A 21,702-nucleotide genomic window follows, 5' to 3' on the forward strand; every position below is an offset into this window, starting at 1 on the left:
GTGTTCCTTAATTTTTAAATTTGATTATTTTGTGACGGTACCAGTGTGATTCACGACCATTAATTGAATAAATGCAAGGTTGCAATAATTCTACTTAAAAAGTTACCCATAAGGCACACAGGCCCGCTACAGACGAGGCTCGAGACAATCTCACCCAATTCATTAATTTTATTTATTACACAATTGTTTAGTCAGAAATATACTAATTTAAAACCACTCACACATTAAAATAACAGTTATGGTTCAACTCGAAGATGGCAGTGCAAATCAGGAAGGTGACCTACAAAAGAAACACAGCAAAACAAAAGAAAATGGTGCACCAAACCAGAAAGAGTACCACCACCCGGAAAGTCCACCACCAACACCACGAGCCGGCCGTTCCTGTCAAAATAAAGGAGACATTCAAATTACATACATTTCATAATTATACAGTTCAGTCCATGACAAATCAAGCAGCAATAGTCCAAACTAAGACCCTGTCCTGAGTCGAACCGCCACGCCGCAGCAGACGCCGCCCAGAGCAGCACCAGAAGGATCAGTACCATCTGGTCACAAACCAGCCCGAATCAGCCACACTGGACGAGGGGCAGGAGCCAGCTTACGCCGACCAGGACGGCGGGCATGAAGCCAAAACCAGGGCGACGGGTAGGCAGCCGACGATGGATAACCGAAGTATCAGGCGGACCGTCAGCCAGGAACAACAGGACAACCGGCCGGCCAAGGACAAACAGCAGCGTCACTGAGCTCTATGTAGTGCCTCTGGCAGGGAGGAGAATCGGGCAGCTTGTACGGACCACCACAAGAAGGATCGGTCAACGATTAGTGTGTCGTTAAGCGCATCATTCAAGCGCGCATTAGTATGCGGCTGGCGTGCAGCGCCAGCAAACAGCGAGGTCTGAACCGGAAGGAAAACATGATGTCTACCAGGTGAGGGACGGCCCTTTATATACAGACAGCGCCACAACCAATTAAATTCAGGCACTTGTGTGGTGCGTTCAAAGCCCACAGGGCATACTGCCACAATTTGATTTTTCTTCAATTCAGTCCTTTTCTCAGTGATTCTGGTTTATTATGTTAATTTATTCCTCGTGTCTAGTTATAGGTTACCCTGAGATTCATTTATCAAGCTCCCCTGCTGTGTGCTCTCCCTCAGCCTCTGTGCTATTCTCTCTCTATCTCTCGCTCCCAGTATTTATTCGCCTCTCTCTTTCCTCCTTGCTGGTTCCTCTTGTTAAATCCCATTAGATCTTGTTCTCCTGGTTATGCTCCTTCTGCTTTTGTTTGTTTCTGATGTTTTTTGTTCTCCTCTGGTTCCCTGTGCTCCCATGGTTTGTTGTAATTTTTTTGACTGTATTTTTCCATTAAATCTTCAAATCTACTTGTTGCCTTAGCCTTTCTGCATTTGGTACCTCGTTATCAACACAACATGACATTTCCACAACATAAAAAGAGACATAACCTTTTTTTCAAAGTTTGATATTAACTCAGTGTCAGGTTTTGAGTTTTCTGTGTGTTTATTTTGAGTTTCTGTGTCTCTGAGTGTCCGTGTTGTCCTGTCTTCCCCTTGATTGTTCCCAGGTGTGTCTTGTTTCCATGATTACCCTCAGTGTATTTAACCCCACCTGTGTTCTTTGTTCCTCGTCCGGTTTCTGTCAAGTCAGTCTTGTGTCGCATGCTTGTCGAGCCAGTCTGTCTCTTCTGTCCAATCGTTAGACCTGTTGCTACCAGTGCTGAGCCCTAGCTTTCCGCCCTGCTATGCTGCTGGGTTTTTGGACTTTTTGGATTGTGTTTGGACTGTGTTATTCTGGATTATTCTTCATTAAATATCATAATCTCACTTTACCTGGGTCTGCTGCGTTTCCCTCACGGCTTTCACTACACCTCCATATAACACTCAGAATAAACTTTTTCTCTTTTTAGGAAGGTTAGGTTTACTAATGTTTTCTATATATGAAATGTAATAAAACACTTTTTTTCTTATTTTTGTTACTGTCCAAAGCAAAGTTTATAATTACTGTGATTATTATGCAATTCAACATTTAATAAAAACCCCAGATAATGTAGTTTTAATGGTTATAAAAAGACCCAAATTAGACCAGACGACAACACAATTTCAAAAGTTTTATTAAATGAAGCATATGTACAAGACATGTAAGAAAAAACCTGTGCTAACTAGGATAAGGTGTTTTTTTTGCGTAGATGAACAACTTGCTGTGATCAACAACTGGATGTTGCTACCAGTGGAAATGATGAAGAAGACCACAGGAAGTGGTCAAAGGACGTTTTTAATGGTTTATCAATGTAACAAACTTATTAAATTGTGATTTTAATTTCAGTTCATATTTAATGGGAATACTGCAATTACAAAATGTAGTGTTTTTCTGTAATTAGCGGAATATTGACAAAGTTTTGCACACATTTGTAATGGAAAAGCAGCTAATGAGTCTTCTGATAGACTGGAGACCCGTCCAGGCTGACCCTGCCTCTCATCCCCTCAGCACCGGATCGGCACCAGTACCCTGTGACCCCACCAGGGACCAGAGTGTAAGATAATGGATGGATGGATGGAGTCTTTTGAGATTTGGACGGGACTATCAAAAGGAAAAATGTAATGCAGTGATTGACGTAAACTCTGAGTAATTGACTAACCTTCATAACTTCCATCTACAGGTTCAATGCAGCAGATTTCTCAATCTGTTGAAAATGTGATGAAAAGAGGCACAAAGCTATATTGCGACTCGTCAGTGTCCTTCACACAAGTGGAGGTGTTTGATTCAAAGCCTTTACAGCTCAGAAAGTCAGATTTCTCGCCTACCACATCATGGTTGTCAGCTTTTTTTCTGCTGCCTCATTTTGACGCAGTTCAAGTTAGGAAAGAATGATGTGGGGAGCCAACAGCGGAGAGCAACAGCAAACAAATCAAAACATCAGATGGAGCTTTCAAGGCTGTTGCTATCTCGCTTTCCTGATTCACTTCCAGCTTATGTATCCCCATTCAGAGTAATGGGCTAATAAAATGCACCTCTCATCCCTCCCTGCCTCCTGTGAATTGCTGACAGCAGATTCTGATCAACTACTACTGGTCAAAGGTCACTTGTGCTCAGTGCATTCTTTGTTGCCTAGTAACGATTGAACAATACTTGTTAATTGGTTGTTTGTAACAGGGTTGAATGTCTGAGTTGTTGTGGTGTTTGTCTTGCTATAGTAATAGTCATTATACTAAAACTGGCCTGCAGCATTTTGGAAAAACAAACTTAATAATGCGTTGTCAATATGTGCACTTTGCTCACAATTGAAGCCAATTAATTGCACCTACTTGTTGAATCAGTTTATTGTTTTCTGAAGTTGATTCATTTGAAAACATCCATGTTATAAAGGAATTTGTAGTTTACTTAGATTATGACGACAACACCAGACATTAATTGTAATTTACTCTGAAATACTTGCTCATAGTCACAGCACTTTGTGGATAAAGATATGTGTCAATATAAGATTAAAGCCTTTCCATCTTTTAATTCACAAAATAAATTGAATTTGCTAATCAAAACAGTATCAGGTCAGATAATAAGATCAAATTTCCTCTTGAAATGTAATTGTATTTTTGTGCTGTTTTTATAGTTACTCTACCTCAAAGAAGATTTTGTTCATTTGTGTTTAAGAAAAATGCACAGAAATCATTTTAATATGTTAATGAGGTATTTTGTAGACACCTATAAACCTGTTGTAGGTTTGAACAAAATAAGTCAAAAGTAAAACCACAAAACAAGTAAATGTCAGAAGTTTGATATATCCATCTTAAATAAAAAGTACCAATATCATTATTGGTATCAATTATACAAGCCATGTATTTCATTGGTATTGGTTGGATACACCTAAAGTATTGATAAAATCAGAATCACATTTATATCAGTATTGGATCAATGCTAGCATGAAAAGATCTGTAATTTTTTCAGACTCCTTTTTGACATTCTTTTTACTTTTTGTCAATGCCAATGTTAATTTTATTTAAAAAAACACTTTAAAAACAGATTTTAACTGCACCAACGTGCTTTACAGTATTCATAAAACACTTTTTGTATTTTATCTTTTCTTTACCTCAAAAAATTGTTTTGATTTGCTCTCAAACTATGTTTTTTGCATTTTTGCTTAGGAAAAATGTCCAGAAATAAACTGCTGAAATATTTTCTTAAAGTATTTGTAGATATCTGTAAACTTTGTACAAATTCTGTGCTAGGTGCAGTGTCAGCAGTGAGACGGTATTAGGTAAAATAATGCTGAATTGAACAAATTCACACAAAAATGTCAAAATTCGTACAGAAACATAAAGATAAACTGTCTAAAGAGAGTAGTTAGGGTTCTATCAGCAAGATAAAGTTGATTTAGGGGTTTTAAAGTCCAAACACTTACAGCATCACATTTGAGTTTGTGGTTGTGAGAAACTGGAAATGTTCAAAGGGTAAGAATATTTCCACAAGGTGGAAAGGGCCTGTCAATCTTTTTTATGATGAAACACTTCATCATCATCATCATCATCATCACTGTGAAAATTCACAGGAACACATGGCTCAGCTGTCATCCTGGCCAGGCCATCAGACGGTCTCTTCAGGTCATCCCTGCTCTTCGTCAATAAGCAGTGGCTAAGTGATCTTTGCAACAAAACTCAAGCACACTCAGTTATTGAACATGTATTTGAATCAGTTCAATACTTGAATTTAATAGGAAACACTGAAGAGCAGTAGAGAATTTCAATGTTGAATGTGTATGAAAAGGCTGGTAGGTTCCTAGGTATGCTCTTCCTTACAGCTAAGGAGTGGACATGTAAACTGCAGGCTATCAATATTTAGTGCACCTACACTGAAATATTATCTTCTGCATAAACAGCATAGTTGACACATTGTCATCTAGTGATCAGTCCCAGTGGCTGGGCCTGAACCCTGGGGCTTTTTGAAATGGACCATAATAAAAAACGTTGGGTAGATGTTCATAAGACTCTCACATGTTGAAAGAAAATCTCTTCTGTCAGTTAGAATGCAGCAGCAGATATTTTCCTGTCTGACAAAGATGACTCGGGTTCACTCTTACAAGTGCAACTGATTTGCATAAACAGTCATTATGAATTGCTTTTTAGAGCCAGCACTGATCTCTCCTTCAGTCATGTATAATCACTGGAGCTGCTTAGACTTAATCCTGAGAATCAAAGAGGTTCCACTTAAGAAATGTAAAAAAAGCTGTTTCCTTTAATCAGGAATACCAGGGTGCTGCATGCAGGAATACCTGCATGCTGATTGGCTAAGTGGAAGAACCAGAAGAGGAAAGAAAAAAAGAAGACACAAAAATCAGAAAGGCACCAATCTAATTGACAGAATAGAAACTGTCACACACAAACTAAAGAAAAAAAATGTAGTTACCAGCTTGAACAACATAAAACTCAGGAATGTTTTCTGCAAACATGTTGAAGTCAGACAAACATCACATTTCTTTCTTTTCTGTCACAAATAAATTTTTCTGGAAATCTTTCATTTAGATCTAGTTTTACAAAACTAAGTGTGCCTTACTCATCAACAAGTGGAAAGGGCTTTCACCTGTTACCATGTCAAATAATTGTCATTAACTTTACTATTTCAAATGCAAACTGAAAACTGTAGAGTGTGACAAAAAAAACTCTTAGCTGTTTTGTTGCTTCTCTAACCTAACTATTAGGTTAGGTTAGAGTCTGATCATTTAGGTCAGTCATATTGGCTCTGTGGGCAGCTCCAGGAGGGCAGATCTATTCAGTCTAATTCTATGCTTTGTGCTGACTGAACGAATGCCCAGGATTGTGAAACTTAACTAAAGAATTGCTGTTTGTGACATGCCCAAACTCATAATTACTTTAAAAAATGTGTATCTTTTGTTATATTTTTCACCCATGGAGTTTGCTATATTTTCACCTGTTGGAATGACGACCCGGTTGGGTCCGTTCTGTACTGGAATCTACAGAGTAAACACAGGAAGGCTAACTTTACCCGAGTTGTTGTTTATCATATTGTGTTTGGTGTAATGTTAGATAATGTCACACTGTGTCACTGATGGCTATAATTTAAAAAAAAAAAAAACAACAACAGTGAGGTGAGTCTAAAGCTCTTCTCACATTATGAAAGAAGAGTGCAATGGGAAAAAGCCAAACACAACTTCATTACAGCTTCAGTTTTGGTCCTCTTCATCTTCATCACCTCTTGTGATTTCTACATTTCCATTGATTTCAGTGTGCTCTTGTAGCATAGATGATACTGCATTGTGTCTTGTGGGAAATAACAGCCAGACAACAGCTGATCTGAAGGTACTTTTAATGCTCCTGCATTCAAATAGTAGAAAATAGTAGTCAAAAACAGGCTTTTTCTCATCAGTGCTCCACAGAGCCTTCTCCCACGGAATCCAAACAGAAAGAGTGCGCGTGCGACTTGTGTAAAATAACACATTTACCTTACAAAATAAAAATAATTGCAACAATAATTAATAACTAAACCCAAACATGAGCATAATAATCTTAAACAGCACATGAATAAGAAAAAAATCAATAAACAAAATAATCCCACACCAAACATAGTGAAACATCACATACCTGCATTCAAATAGCAGAAAATAATAATCAAAAACAGGCCTTTTCTTTTCACAGTGTTCCACAGCGCCTGTTTAACCATGAACAATACTATTTTCATCACATATATGTAGAATTTTCATTAGCAATATTTCATGTAGCATAAGAGCAGCTAAACAACCGCTAACACAGTTCTATCACCGTTTAACAAAGTTTAAGTGCTCCAAAGCATATTATTTTACAAGAACAATAATCAAACGGTCACTTATTATGCTTAAAATACACTTATTGAACATAGAAAACAAAACTTCATACCTTCTCCAATGGCGACGGAGAGCGTGGGAAAACCCTTCACAGACTATAATGGTATGATCCGTTAATTTGTCTTTTTAAACCCCAAACTGACACTCAAAACAACAATCTATGAACTCAATATGTTCAACAGTAAAGATACTAATTTACATTTTCATTCTCAACACATTAAATTTGAATAAATATAATAATTTTGAAACAGGAAGTTATCCCCTGATTTTCACTTTTAAAGTGCATATTTCTCAAGTCTGTTGTTACAACTAATCATGGTTCCCTGTAAAAAAAGTATTGGATCGGTATTGGTCGATGCTAAACCTCAGATATTGGTATCAGTATCGGAAGTGAGAAAAGTAGATTGGTGCATTCTTAATTAACATTCCATATCTGCCTCAATTCATATGGAAATACTGGTACTACATTAACAAAGATGTTAGGGTTATTGTAATGAGTATAGTAGCAAAATAATACACCTTCACTTGATTGTGATCTTTCTGCGAGTGAAGCTAAAAGGAATTGCTGCCAAATGCATTAAATGCCAAGAGTTTCCATATTTACTATTATCCTGAATGTGCTGAAGGGAGGCTTCATGAGCTCTGATTGTTCATTTCACTTAGCAGCTGTTACAATTGTTTTGTTGGCAAACGATGACGCTCCAGGCTTTTAAAAATGCAGCATGAGCGCTAAATGGGTCAGCTGTCGCCATGTTGCATGTTTTTAACATTAAAATAGTGGAGGCAAAATGTCTAAATTGTGGTTATACACATGAAAAAAAAATAATTGTTTTTTAATATCTGCCTCAAACTCTAAAGAGAAACTTCAGAAATCCTAAAGCATCAGAAACTCTTCCTCTTCATGTAGTTAACCCAAATAAAAATCTATACTAAAATCTCCTGGTGCCAAAAATGTAGCACCAAAGATCTGGATGAAAACTAATGAAATACTCAAATGCATTTTTGTTATGTTTTTGATCCACAACAAAAGCTAATCAACAGCCTGCAAGTTACAGTTCGAATGTCCGTACCACCGTGTGTAAACAGAGGTGTACAGGTTAAGTTACGAGCCTGAGGGACAAACATAATTAGCATGCAACCTTGTAATGATCCATGTTTTCAGGATACAAAGCACAGACAGTGGAGAGTTATGCTGGGTCACTATGGGCTGTTTCTGCCTGAGGCTCTTCAGAAGTCTGCTCCTCGCCTGACCAAAAAGAAAAACTCACAGACTGTACTTTACAACACCAACAAATTCTTTTAGCGCAGACTTTTATTTTTAACCATGAACATAAATGCATACCAAACCTATAGCTATCGAGACAACCAGTTATCAGGTTAGTCATGCAATTCTTTTGTATTTTTTGGAATTTTTAAAGTCATTTAAAAGGGGATCTGATTGAAATCTGATGGTCTATATGTTGTCTGATTATTAATTCTAATAATTAATTAGCTTTACTAAAAACATAAACAGACCTACTCACTATGGTCAACATGCTCTCAATCCCATGCCCCCATCATCTTTGATATCTGTAGTTACAGTTCACTCATACAAGGTTCAAAAATCTTTTTTTTTCTTTAAACAATAAACATTTATATTGTGACTGTTTCTGAAATGACCACTAAAGATGCAAAGATATGCAATCATAAATAAGTATAGATGATGTGGTTGGATAAATGTCAATTTGTTTTGCTATTCTATGGTGATGTAAAAGTCATAACAATAGTGGGAAACATGAAATGAGCTCATACAGTGCAAAATAATATTGATCACTTTTTCTTTGAAAATGTCTCATTATTCTGGCATTTAGCAAATAGATATAATCTTGGTAATCCTAACAGACCTAAAACAGGAAAGGTATTTTTAGACTTAATGTCAAATAGTGAGGAAAAAAGAATATTTGCCATGTATGAATATATCTGGTTTGACCTTCATGACCAAATTGTGAGCATGGAAATTCCTCATTGCATGATAATCTGAGGGTTGCATTGTGATACTTATAAGTTAATGATTAGAGTGTGATGTTCAGGGACCAACAGTCTGCGTTTCTGATACCGATCCATGTCACACACAATAGACACAGGCATGAGTATTTTTAGCTGTCAGTAATACAATCTAGAGTTTGCTTTAACCTAAAAAGAAAGACATGAATACTTCATACCTCCTGGTGGGTTATCAATCTCTGCCACGTGGCATTAACAGTAGGGTTACTGATTCAGTTTATTTTCTCATTTCAGAAATGCACCATGGAGCCTGCCTGTCTCTGTTGCTGCCTACACTTCCTGCTCCCATTTATCTGTTCAATAAAATAAAAGGGATCACCATGAATAATTTTGATAGATTCCTTTTTGTTCCTACTTGTTTTGTTTATAGTGGATTTAGCGCCATGAATTTATATTTCACCCTGATTCACACAACAACCCCAACCTTCAGCCACTCTACACACAGGTAGCTGCTGCTAACTGTGAGTGACACCACCGTTTTTATGTAAAGTCATGTTAACACACCTCTGAGATTAGACATGGAGGAGCTGTCAGCCAGCCACCAATCCCCCGACCTGCAGGCTCCTGTTTTACTCAGGACACAATAACAGTCATTTTCTCCAGGTTTATTCCTTTATCTAATGTGGCTCTGCCTGCAGTAAGACAAAATGCACAAAGCTGTCTTCCTCATCACCCATCCCTTTCTGTGAGTGTTTAAATAAAAAGACAAAGAGATTAACTAATCATGTGAAATATACATATTCCACCCGGAATGTTCTGCAGAGGGTGTAATCTCTTTAGTTATTTGGTCTCTCCATTTCTCTCTGACTCAGTTCTGCAACCTGATTTCAGCAAACCATGACAACATTGAGTCTAAAGCATGATACAAATATGTTAGTTTTCACAATTAGGCTTTGTCACTCTTAAAAATAACAATTAGAACAACAACTTTTAAAACAACTGTGTTTCAATAAAGGTCAAAATTGAATTCTGATTTTGATTTTATATATTTGTATGTCCAACTACAGAGGAGTCAGTGGCTGCATTTCCATTCACCATAAATTTGCGCAAATTGCAATTACAAAAATCAATTCACTTAATGGAAACACGACAACTTAAAAAAAAAAAAAAAACTATGTTGTTTGATCAAAAGTTTTGTCTCTAAGACAAAATTTTTATTTTTAATTTTTTTTGCTCTATTGAAATGTGATCAACGGCCGGATGTGACTTCTGGCACAAACGATAAAGAAGGCAACAGGAAGTGATAGGAGGATGATGGCAAAGCATATTTTTTAAAAGGCTTATTGTGTGAACAAACATATTCACGTATGATTTTAATTGCATTATTTAATGAAAACACAGCAATTGCAAAATTGTGCTTTTCCAACATTGGTGGAATATCAACGTTTGTAATGGAAACACAGCTATCCTTATGTCTCTGGTAATTATCTGGCTTCCGTTTTATGTTTTACAGTTCAGTACATTGTTAAACATTTTATACTCAAAGTTGCTTTGTTGAATTGCATCTGGTGCTGGTTTGTCCCACCACTATGGTTTTTTCCAGTCTGGTATGAGAGAGAAATGACCTTGGTAGCTGAGTTAAAGCAGGCGAATAGAGGGGAGGCGAGTGTTTCATCAGATTAACTCAGCTGTAGGTTGGTCTCCACCCTCAATAATGACCACCTTGTGATCTGAAGCAATATCCCAGCCCAAATCATTAGTAATGATAGGAATAATAGTAAAAAAAACCCTCCTTCCTTAAAGATATGTCTGATATTGCTCTATGTCAGCAAAGGTGGGATTATTAATTCTTTGACAGATGCTTTAAAGGTCATTTTTCTGCAGTTTGTAGAAAGAAGCAATTGAAATCCCTTTTAATATCCAGCATATTATAATAAAAAGCTAGACAAAAAAGAGAAAAGTATTTCATAATGAATTTGCTTCTGCTGCTTTCATCATGCATCTTTCAATCAGCAAGTTTTGAGCGTCACTTCATCACCATAATGGAAAACAGACTGCAGCCGAAATGAGAAAAGTGTAATCCATGCTGATAACAAGGTAAAACTGAACCTGAGCGTAATCAAGCTATTTCAGGCTCCGTCACAAATCACCTCCTGCCTCAGACTTAGCTTCCATGATACAGGAGGAATAATCAGCTAGTCGAGATAAAGGCGGGGTAATCTGTCTTCGAACTGCAGGGCAGCGGGGTTTCCAAGCTGCTGCCATACAGCCCCTCCTTAGCCTTTAAGAATGCAATCCATCATTTAACTTGCTAAGTAGGCCAGGGATTTTAACACAAAAGATAACATAGGTGTTGGGTTATCAGGCATTTTTGAGGACGTGTGTTTGTGTGTGGACAGGGAATGCAGTGTTATCTAAGTCAAACAGAAAACTTACCAAAGATATCACCCTGAGATCAACATAAATACACTAGCGTGAGCTGTTGGGCTGGATTCTTATAGGTAGATGCCACTTTATTCTGAGGATTTAAACACAAAGTTTGACATTTCTGCTGTGAAAGATCGTTCACACAAACAACTCTATTGACCCTTTGCAACTGCATCATTTAATCATGTGAGGTGCCATGACAGACATCAGCAGTGAGGGATGGGAGTATTGAACAGAGTCACTGAGATTGTTTTCCCAAGTTGTTTTTGTTCATACAATGATGGCTTCTGTTTGTTCGAGTCGAGCTAATTTGTCTGTGAATGTAGCACACCTTGTTGGGGCTCATAGACGGTTGGATTAGAACTCGACCTATACTTCTTCCCTCTTGATGTGTTGACCAATTTGCAGACTTCGCCTAAATTCACAGCACATGGTTTGTATCAATGTCACCTTACATTGGACCAGACTTAAAGCGCCCACTCCCGTTCAAAAACAACCAATCAGAGCCAGTACAAAGGTCTTAGTGCTGTCAATCAATCCTGTGTATGCGGTACTAAATGTGCTAATGGCGGAGAGACACGATTCCACAAAAACATTTTATCCACCGTCATCGGTGGCCATGCTAACTAGCCTTAGCATTCATGACAGGCTCAACAGTTGGAAGGCGCTCTTGGGTATCAAAGAGAAACTGGACAGTGTGAGCAGGTGACGAATTAGATTGGAGTCTGAAAGGTCAAACAAACTCAGATAAATACTCTATAGGAAAATGGTCAAATATTTCCATAATCATATGCCTAAAGCTTATTGAAATCTTCAACATTATGGTTAAAGCTGCTAAGGGTGGAACAATCCATTATAAAAGCTACATGTAAAATGGAGTGCCATTAAAGATGTGTGCAGTGTCAGGCTATTGGGTGTCTGAATTCCAGCTGTGATCAGAGACTCTCAGGGTGCACTTTGCACTGCTTCTAAGTACAGATCCTGCACAGATGCAATTTCTGTTACCAAGGAAACAAATGATCACTGATGCATCTAATCACTATGTGTCTGTTGCCCGTTTTTGACAAGATGATCATTTACTTGAAGATTTCATTTGATGGGGCTCCAGATGGGAATTAAAAGCCTGCAGGATTGTGTGAAATTGACAAAAGACACTTGATTGTATGAAGCTGCATTAGATTTAACCTGGAGTTATGGAAACCAAAGGTTCAGAGAGGCTGTGACACGATGTAGATACAATCTGTAGACTGGCAGCTTCAACTCTCCTTTACTAATACTCAGATTAATCATAAATTGCTTTTAGTCTTCTGCTCATTTTTAATATTGTTGGGTTTGTGCTCTTCAGCCTCCTTTTTCTGATGTCCTTGAAGATTTTTAATGAAGTTCAAGTAAGCCAACTGTAACAGCCACTCTACTATCTCCTAGGACTCCTGGAATCATGCTTGCTGGACTGTGAGACAGGCTTTGAAGGCCCCAGGTTTCAGTTTCTGCACATTGTTCTTTCCAGGTCAAGCTTCATTCTTGTTCCTCCGGAAAAAACAGCTGATTCAAGGGCCCGAAAAGTTCCAGTTCTGAACCCACAATCCACAGTACAGGTGAACGGATCGATTCAAAATATCGAAAATATCAGTATCTTGGTAAGATTAGTACTTTAATTTCAGATTTCCTCTTGAAATTCTATTTTTATTTTTGTATGTTTTTAATAGTTTCTCTACCCTAAAAAAAGATTTTATTTTGATTTGCTCTCAATTGATTCCCCCCCCCCCCATTTTTGTTTAGGAAAATGCACAGAAATCATTTTAATGTTTTTAATGTTTTTATAAACTTTGTCCAGATTCTTTCCCCTACAAGAAAAAAAACACACAAAAGTACATAAATGTCAGAAGTTTGACATATCAGGATGCGATATTCTACTCCACAGAACAGAATTCCTGAGTTTAAGTTCATAGCTGAGAACAAACTGGAGCTGATTTTTCTTGTGCTTTTGGGTCGGTATTGGTGCTGGTTAGGGATGAACAATGTACTTCAAATGTATCGCAATAACGATATTAGCGTTCACGCAACATTCATATCACAAAGGACTGCTGGGAGCACATTTTCTGAACGTGCTAATGTAATCTCTATCCTGTTGGAGAATCAAGACAGCAGATTCTCACTTCGGACAAAAATGGCCCAAGATGCTAAACGTCAGAGTGACAGAAGCTTAGCTAGAGAGGAAAGAAGAAAACAGGCACATAGACATGTTGAATGTTATTGCTTACATCCAGAAATTACACGTATGCGCACAACAGTAGGGGGCGAAGAGATGACTCTTTTACTTGCTATCTGACAGAAGTGGTAGAACACTTCCATTACTTCCATCTCCAAATTTCATTTTGCTGTTAATTTAGTGCAGTAAACCACATAAACAATAAAATAACACATAAAAACCAGTCACCAATTCAAAACCACTCATATTCCTTTTTTTTTTTTTTACCTCTGTGTCATCTATGCTACACACAGACCCGTTGTCATAACAACTAATTGACAACAGCTCTACTAGCTGACAGAGCAGAGATTATGTTCAAGTATATCATTTTATAATAATACAAATAACATAATAATACATACTACACCAAAAAAAAAAAAAACATGCAAGTACTTCCCACAATAAAAACAGAACATTTAGACCTTTACAGTGTTATGTTTTGAGGCTTGATGTTTATTTTCTGATTCTTACGAAGTGATCACCTAAACAGTGGTTCAATTAGCTCACTAGCTAATTTAAACACATCTTCTACTGTTGGTGTGACAGTCATCCTACAAGGGAATTCTGCAGTACATCTACTGTTAAAGTTGACATAGTCAAGCTAGTATAACTGACCTACTTCCCTCTCTTGTTATATTTTCTTACTTCAAACTTTTGACTGATCTGTGAAATGTGATTTGTAGTTGTCATAGTGCTGACAAACAATAACCAAACACTGCGTCCCTTTTTCTTTTACATCAGGCCCAATTTCAAGACGTTGAATTATGAAGTCAAATTTTTTTAAGTCATATTTGACATGTAGAGTATTTTTATAACACATGTAACATAGTTACCTGATTGATATGAAATGGCACTATGAGGCTGGAAAATCCACAATATTGTCTCTGTATACAGTTTTTGGGCAAGTTGTTTGTTGCAAACACCAAAACATTTGAACTTTGCAACCAAACCTAATTTGCAGGGCAGATGAAATAATTTAGGTCTATCTATGTTCATCTGGATGGATAGTAGGATGGATGAACAGATGGATATATCATTTATGACTGAGTAGAGATTGAACTTTGAAACAAATACATAATGTTTATTTTCAAACCCTGAAAAAAAAGAATAATGCATTTCTTTTTGCCAGCGTGTCCTGATGCTGGGTATGGAAAGAATATTTCAAGGACATTTGGGTGCTTCATTTCAGTGGCTATTTGGTTTCCACCATCTGCATCTGATCGATACTTTCAGAGCATCAGCAGCTCTTCTTGCTGTGTGGAAGGACCATAACTTTTCAAGAAGTCCAGCGCCGGAGTGATACTTCCCATCTTCTCTTTCTTCTCCTCCATTTCTCAAGGACAGGACAGTTGGGAGCTGATACCATGCTGCAACCTGATCTATATTCTGGACAGACAGTGTACTATATAAAGGGAGAGATAGGCCTCTGTTGAGCATACCTGCCCCACTTTTCTCTAAAACCTCCTGAAGCTTCCACTACAAGTGAGCATCAGATAAAGCTGGCTGTTGAGAGGTGAAAGGCTGTGCACAAACAGCTTTCTACTTCGAACATCTCCTTAGTCATTCAAAAGCTGTTTTCACAGTTTTTGTCGCTCTGCTACTTTATCTTCTCAACTGACACAGCAATTCATTTTCTTGTACTGCTCCTGTTTTATAAAATTATGTTTAGAACCATCAACGTACTGAGACTATGCTCTTTATTTTCAGTATAATGTATTGGTTTTAAACAGAAATTTCGGTTATTTTTTTCATTTTCTATCATACATCCACTCTCTGTTGTAAATTAGAGTATTGTTCAAATTTATTTCACACTGCCATGTTTTTCAAACTATAAGCCGCTACTTTTTTCCCACGCTTTGAACCATGTGGCTTGTAGTCTGGTACGGCTTTTCTGTGGATTTTTCTTCAACCGCCACAGGGCTCTTTAGCAGGAAGTAAAATTCACTTCCTGTTAATCATTGGACGTTGAAATTGGAAATCAAAGAAGAGAGTGCTGATTTTCATTTAGAACAAGCACATGCTAGCAGCAGGCACGACGGAGAAATTTCTTCAAACTCATAGCCTCTCATCATGGAAACTACACGAAGAAGTTCATATGATGCAGCTTCTAAGTTGAAGGCTATCGATCTGACAGTACACATTGAATTCAATGAGAAAGTGTGTCCAAACTTTTGGTCTGTACTGTATGTACGTTTCCAGCTGTTTTTATAAAAGTTTGTGGGTGCGGCTTCAGCTGAAGTCGCTCCCAGTCCCAGCCCAGTGAAGATTTGTAACACATATGACCGCTCCTCACATCAGCAACAGTAAACTGTTGAGGAACTGTGTTTATTTTACAAGACTCATGTGTAAGAGTGCATCTAAAATAAATGCTATATGTAGTGCCTTTGAGTCCAATCTGAACAAATTAATAAGTGTTTGCTTGTGGTAAGTAAACGTAAGGTAATTTTATTTATATAGCACATTTATATACTTGTGCTACTTATATAGCACAAGTGCTTAAATGATGTTTGTAAGAGGAACTGCAAACAATGTGAAGTTATTGCTGTTACCCTCGATGTGACATCAAAGCCAGACTGCTCACGCCCTTCGCTTTGCTCTCTGCTAAGCAACAGATCCTCCCCAGAGCAGAGCCTGGTGGGAATGCTGAGGCTAGTTACCACGGTCACTGGTAATCGTGAATAAATGGTTTTCCTGCAACAATATACTGTTTCTCTACCAACATTACAGATGCAGCAAGCCAGCAATCATGAGCAGTGTATACATGAGCATGATTGACAGTGCAAAGACCTTTCTCCTGTCTCAATGTCTGTTTCTGACCAGGAATGCTGTATTTCTGCAGATGGCAGTAGAACCACAGAGAGGAGGCAAAGGAGCTTAATTTTTTCATAGATTATCTTTCTCATGGTTTATTGTGACATGACAGTTTTAGTAAACCATGTAAAAAGAAAAAAAAAACAGATTTTAATCAGAGTTTTTATGTCCAAATTGGGTGGGATTGTGGCAGAGGAAGAGATGCAGCCTTTAAGCGTGCTATTTTTTGTTTTGCACATTTTTCTCACAAGACATTTTATAGTTACTGGACATCAGTCAGCATCAGTAAGACCCATATATTGGGTCAAATATCAACCCATGTCTTAAAGAGGCAGTATTATGTACTTTCTACATTAAACTTCAGTTGTTCCAGGTCCTCAATTCAGTAATCAAGCCAATTGTACCCACCTGTGTTTCCCAGGTCACTCACCTGTTGCACCAGCTTTTTAAATTTCTATGTATTCTCAATTCCTAGTTTTTATTTAAGTTTTTGCTTTTTTTGAGAAAATAAATCAAATTAATGCCACACTGTGGTTTGGCTCTCAAAGAGCCACCATGTTAGCCCCTTTGAAATGTAGGGTTCCTTCACTGAGTTAAAGAAGAATAACACTAAAATGGTGTTAAATAAGTAATTACCATGACTGGCTGCAATCATGGTAACACCTATGGAATATAGCATAATAGCATAAGCTCCTCTGCTATTGGAGCATTTTGTTTGCTGCTCTGCTGCTTATGAAAGCTAAGTGCCCACCATATAATCCTGTTAGAGATTGGAGTGTGATTCATGATCTTTAACGGATGTCATCCTTTTTTATTCTTCCTTCATTTTTCATGTCACTGTCCTCTGAGTGCAACACTGAAATAGCCTTACACTCTTAGACTTCACTAATGCGCTGTGTGAAATCGCATCGTGTTCAAAGGAATTTCTCTTACTGCTTGTCTGAGAGCAAGACTGAAAACCCAACAGAAGTATTTGTACAGCACTTACAATATATAGCTGCATGTTTGTTCAAGGTAAACTAAAATAGTATATTATGCTTCTCAGTAAAGATTAGCTGATTTGGTAAGAAACATTAGAAACCTGAAATTAAAGAAAAAAAGGAAAGGACTTTCCTATTTTTGATCAAACTGAGGTTTTCCCACAAAAACACAAAATAAAATCCAGTGCATACAATGAAATACAAATTCAAATCTGAACATCAATGTCAAATCCAGAATCAATAATATGCCCAAACATAGCAAATGTAGAGAAAATACCTACATTTTGCCAACTCATTCCTCAAAACTTAATTCCAGTCCTCCTGCTGACTTGATATTCTACCTATAATTTTTCTCATATTTCTGCCATTCATTGTATCTGATCTGATTCAAGTAGTGAACTCATCCCTCTTGTTGGGTGTTTTTTTCCCATAGGCTTTAAAAACAACAGTTGTCAAGGCTTAATAAGAAAGCCTCTCTATACAAATCACTACTGTAGAATTAGAGGCCAACTTTTTTCAAATCAAAATCAATGTGTGGATATCCCATAACTTTCCCAAGGTGAAAATAAAAATATATTTTTTTTATCTTTGTACCTAAAAATGAACTGAAGTCAACACACAACTTCACTTATTACAGCGAGCAACTAGATCAGGCCTAAAAACTGGATGCAATGATAGAACCTCCAAAAACACAAGAAGACAATGACAGTCAGCCTTCTGTTACCTGCAGAACATTTCTAGCATTAGGACTAATATCCCAGCAAGATTAAGAGAAACTCACACATGTGTTTGCCTTCAGTCCCACTGATTATTGCAACAGTGTCTTCACAGGTCTACCTAAAAAATCCTGCTGCACCAAGATCCACTCAAGGAAATGTAACTTTCTTCTTTAAGAAATGCAAACAAAACGGAGTGGCGCCAGATTTTAGTGATTGTAGGATTTCTTATTTTATTTCAGCAAAAGACCAAGAGTCATTTCTTCTGCTAGCGCTAGACTCACATTGTGTTTTTCTGGTTGTATTTACAAATGCCCTGCGCTGTAGTCTGCTTCGCACTTTTGAAGCAGTCTCTGGTCCACTTGGCGTTCACATGCATTCAAATCACACTTCAACCAAACAGAGATCTATGTTTATAGGCGGAGCTGTGTTTGGTGTTTTTGGTCCACATCACAGTTTAGTTGCACATAGACACATCCTGAAATGAACCAAATGAACCAGACTTTCTAGGCAAACGAACCAGAGTTTGATTATAGTGGACTCAACAGGGCTTGTATGAATTAGACTGAATTCTAGCAAAACATTGTGAGGAGCCTCTGGAAGAAAGCCCAAAATGTTACTGACGAAAACACAAAATGAATTGAAACTTCTACATTTAAAGAGAGGTAAAAACAGAGCCAAACGACCCGTTTTGTTTAGAAGGTGATCCAGTTGCACAGACGATTTACCAAACAGCAGCTACTTAATGAAAGACTGACCCAACCATGTTTAAGCAAGTTTGTTAACCTACTTTGTTCAATTTTCTTTCAATTTCTGCTTTAGTTCCAAAGAAATTCACACTGAATTTCACTTCCACTTCTAAATGTCCTGTTTGCTTTAGCTGCTTAGCTGCTCCTCCTGACTTGCTGTCCCAATCTGCAACTAATGGAATTTTAGACAGTTGGTGGGGAATTGCTTTCGGTTTCAGTTCCATAGGCGTTCGATTACTAATACAACCGTACAGCTTGCTTGTCCAGTGAAGCTCACGTTGATTGTTACTTAATAGAAAAACAGTTGAGAAGCAAGTCACAGGAGCTGCGACAGCATTGTTCATCTGAAGCATCCAATTTGCCCTGGATTCATCCTAATGCAGCAGTCCTTGTAGCTCTGGATTGGAGGGTTAGCTGCAAGACACCTCCAAGTCTCAGAACGTGTAGAGGGATGAAAAACAAGTTATTAGTAAATAAAAACAATAAGTAAGAAAATAGGCACCCCAAGATCATTTTTATTTTGTATCTTTAATTTCCCATTGTAATAAGTTCTTTAGTGTAATTCCACACACAACCGCTAGGGGCGCTAGCGGTTGTTTTAAAGGAAGGTAAAAACAGAGCCAAACGACCCCTTTTGTTTAGAAGGTGATCCAGTTGTACAGACGATTTATCAAACAGCAGCTACTTAATGAAAGACTGACCCAACCATGTTTAAGCAAGTTTGTTAACCTACAACAACAAACAAAAACCGCCCCTAGCGGTTGTGGCATAGAGAAGATTGAGCACACAAGAAGAATAAATCTTCCGGTTAAATGTGAAGGAAGCTCAAAGTGTGTGTCTCGCCTTTCTCATACCACAGCATCACACGTTGAGGGAAGATCATTCTCTACATTAGGGTTTGTTACAGCGGGGTAACAAACACACTGATTGATTCAGGATTTCAGGAGACAAATCCAGCTCTTTGGCAATTTTTCACAACTTCCCAGTTTTATCTGTGGCCTTTCCATGCAGAATGCAGTACGGAGGAATTGTCTGTTATCAATGTGGCTACTAAAGCCTTTAGCTGGATGTCAATGGAACACAGCTGACCAAACTTACATGTAGAGGAAGTGGTGTTAATGATAAAATTATAAACCAATAGTGGCAAGGAGCAGCAGCTTCTGGCTCTTCCAAAAAAACAAAAACAAACATTCCTACAACCTTGAACTACTCCTCGTTGTGTTGAAGCCAAACATTTTAATATGTAGGATTTTATCTAACAAAGTGCATAGTGGAGAAGTGGAATGAAAAAGGTTCATGGCTTCCAGAAAAGTGTGGAGGGTGTTTATTCTGGTACCCTCAAGAGTGGCGACAAGAAATTGTTTTTCAGTTTATCAAGACCCATACAGGGAGGGTCATCATTAGTCATCATCTGATTAATATTATTATTCTTTTTCACTGCAAAAACACAAAATCTTACCAAGTATTTTTGGTCTAGTTTTTAGTACACTTGTAATAATACCAGACTAACCCTAACTCTAACCCTAACCCTTACTCACAAGTAACTTTTCAGCAAGATAAAACTCTTATAATATTAATAATAAGTGAAATAATCTGCCAGTGGAACTAGTATTTTTTCATCAATATTATTCCGTCTTGCGGAAAAGTTACTTGTAAGATTTTTGTCATATTTCAAGTTTACTAAGATGTTTGCCAATAAACTAGACCAAGTACTTAGTATAATTTTGTGTTTTTGCATTGTTTATTATAAAATTATTTATCTCTTTTTGATTTTTTCAGTAGATTTACAAACACATTTGCCCTAAACACAGGAAGTCCCGCCCACCATGTCCAAAAGACAGAAGAAGCAATTTAAGATTTTTTTTCCCAAGTAGCAGCTCATCTCTCTTCAGTCACAAACATAATCAATTAAGAGACAGAGAGAAATGTTTTACAATTTTATCAGCATATTTTCATTTTATATTTCATGGTTTATATTTTGCTTTTAAATAACTGGCTATGTTGGTGCAGAAGACAAAAAGAATTCAGATGTGAATTTCACAAAAGAGACAAAACAGTTTAGAAAATTTATTGTAATAACTTTTTTTGCAATATCTGACAGATATCAGAACAGACGATGAGCTTTCTGCATGATGATTTTTCCTTTTCCTTCTGCTGCTTGAAAATTACAACAGAATTTGTTGCTTTTAAGAGAATCTGCATGGAGCAAATAGTTTTGGTTTTGCAGAACAAGGATTTGGTCTGGATATGATTTACATGAATATTAACAGGCTTTCTTCTAAATGCTTGGACAGAAACAGATGCTTTATGCCTGAGACAAACTTCATTTGGAGTAAAATTACCATCTTTTCTGAGAGAAAACAAATCTAGCAACTTTTCTGTTATTGGAGACTTTGGGGACATGGGTTGTTCTGAGTTAGATAGTGATAAACCTGAAGGTGTGACAGACTTCAAGCTGTTCTGTAGTAACCGATAGGAAGATTCGACTGCAGTAGCCACCACTACTAAGGAGCACAGCACGAAAACAGGCCAAATATTGCAGAATTAAACAAATTCAAATGAAAATGTCACAATCTGCACAGTAAAATAAGATAAAACCTTAAGGACCAATTTATTCCGTGTATCTGTGGGTGTTAGCTACTCTTTAAGGAATGTTTTCTGTCTCAATTTAAGACATAAAAAATAGTCACAACCAAAGGATACTCATGAGTTCAGGTGGCCCAGTTAAAGGCCAAAACAACCAGAAAACGTTAGTTTGTAAAGAATGGACAAAGTGTCAGCCTGTAGATGTTTAAAGCTCTGAAAAGCCAAATGTGGTCTGATGAACTCCAACCCAGTTATTTCATTTTGCCTTGCATAAATTCTTTGCTGGTCCAAACATAATGATAAAGGCTCTGATCAGATGAATATTTCAATATACACATAAATATAATTACATTACACTTTAT

General features: G+C 37.4%; 1 long non-coding RNA gene across 1 annotated transcript in view; it reads right to left on the reverse strand.

Annotated features, from left to right (window-relative positions):
- Positions 1-1,211: 1,211 nt before the first annotated feature.
- LOC116715826 (uncharacterized) overlaps positions 1,212-21,702 on the reverse strand; it is a 30,988-nt gene continuing 10,497 nt past the window's right edge. Inside the window, exon 3 of the long non-coding RNA XR_004338264.1 lies at positions 1,212-1,227. This is a non-coding gene — a long non-coding RNA (uncharacterized LOC116715826). The remainder of the gene's footprint in view (positions 1,228-21,702) is intronic.

The sequence above is a fragment of the Xiphophorus hellerii genome, chromosome 24, assembly GCF_003331165.1.
Source record: "Xiphophorus hellerii strain 12219 chromosome 24, Xiphophorus_hellerii-4.1, whole genome shotgun sequence".
Lineage (NCBI taxonomy): Eukaryota > Metazoa > Chordata > Actinopteri > Cyprinodontiformes > Poeciliidae > Xiphophorus > Xiphophorus hellerii.